The sequence below is a fragment of the Amphimedon queenslandica genome, unplaced genomic scaffold, assembly GCF_000090795.2.
Source record: "Amphimedon queenslandica unplaced genomic scaffold, v1.1 AMPQUscaffold_12950, whole genome shotgun sequence".
Taxonomy (NCBI): Eukaryota; Metazoa; Porifera; class Demospongiae; order Haplosclerida; family Niphatidae; genus Amphimedon; species Amphimedon queenslandica.
In genome coordinates, this window is record NW_003546814.1 from 53866 (window position 1) to 55338 (window position 1473).

The 1473-nt window shown below is 31.8% G+C and overlaps 1 long non-coding RNA gene across 2 annotated transcripts; it reads left to right on the forward strand.

Annotated features, from left to right (window-relative positions):
* Positions 1 to 272: 272 nt before the first annotated feature.
* Positions 273 to 1331, forward strand: LOC109586096 (uncharacterized). 2 transcript variants are annotated; one of them, XR_002186821.1, is made up of 4 exons: positions 273 to 322; positions 399 to 463; positions 511 to 624; positions 1091 to 1331. It is a non-coding gene; the product is annotated as an uncharacterized LOC109586096 (long non-coding RNA). The 2 variants fall into 2 exon arrangements; XR_002186820.1 differs by having other exon boundaries at positions 279 to 463; positions 1091 to 1329.
* Positions 1332 to 1473: the final 142 nt, after the last annotated feature.

Sequence of the window (1473 nt, forward strand, 5' to 3'; positions counted from 1 at the left end):
GTGAGAGTGGTGGCCATTAGCTGGTCTACTGGAGGCAGCTTGACAGTAGTTCCACAGTCCAATACTTGCTCTCCATTGAGAGACATCAATCATCTTGTAATTATTAGTAAAGTATAATTAAAATGAACTATAATATACTTACCTCTATCACTGTTAATGATCAATTGTTGTGAAATAAAGAAATGAAAAGATACAGCCAAAAGTGCAAGCCAATTATGCTGCACAGCTGCAGTTGAAAGAGGGCGTGGGTCGTCTTCCTTAATCATAAGCTCCACCCACAAATCTAATTAGCCACACCTCCTGATTACTTTAGAGATTTGAGGTAACATAGTTTGTGGTAGTTTTTCTTTATAATTATTATCTTTTCAATCAGTTATTGATCTTATATTGTCTTTTAGGTACTTTATAGTCTGTGTATTAGCGTATCAGTACCGTATATACTCGTATTGAATCAGTTGGCATGGTAACTGATAAATAAAGGTGTGGTCTATAGTGAGTCTCATTCTATAGGTATTGGATGATGTCAGTAGAGGGAGGATCACGTGATAGGTCACATGACTTGATATCAACTGCCATTCCTCGTGTGAACGGGTGGGAGTGTCCCTGGCACCCACTTAACTTCAAGTGAGAAACCACACCCACTAATGATTGCATAATATTAATTTTATTAGCGTTTTAACGGAAAACGTATTTTTCTTTAATGATACAAATATTTGTGAAGAAATCACCAAATTTGAATTGATTCCGACTAAAAGTTTTTGAGTTGTAGCCATTTTAAAATTGGCCAATTTTTGAAAAATGCCCTGTACTATAGCCCATGATTTTTTCCAAAAATGACTCTGAAATAATTTAAAATTTTTATTGCATTTTCTGATACATATTGATGTACTTATGCTAAGTAGAAAGTTTGAGCTGATTCCAACTTCAATTTTTCAAGTTACGACCATTTTAAAAAAACAGCAAAAATCTGAAAAATACCCAAATTATTATAAAATTATAAAATTATAAATCCCAATTAAAAAATACCAAAGGCTATAGCCCATGGTTTTCTTTATTACTATTGTTTATTGTTGTTGTTTATTGTTGTTAGGTATTATCCTGGGGTGTTGTCCTATTCTTGAGTCTAATGCATTATGGGTTCATTGTGTTCTATTTCCCCTCATACTGGAGGATAATGGGCTACACTGTATCCTTTATTAATTAGGGGGTGGGGCTTAGCAATGGGTGGAGCTTCACTAGTAATATTATTACTTTGAAGCATCAATGTAGTCTAGTTTTAAGAGATTGTACTGATTTTAATTAATAATTAATGGAATTAAAAATATACTAAAATTAAGATTATTATTATTATTATTATTATTATTATTATTATTATTATTATTATTATATTCATGTAATCACACAACACTAAGTTGGTATATGTACAATATCGGTCTATAACAAATAGACTATGATATAAATCACATGCTTAAA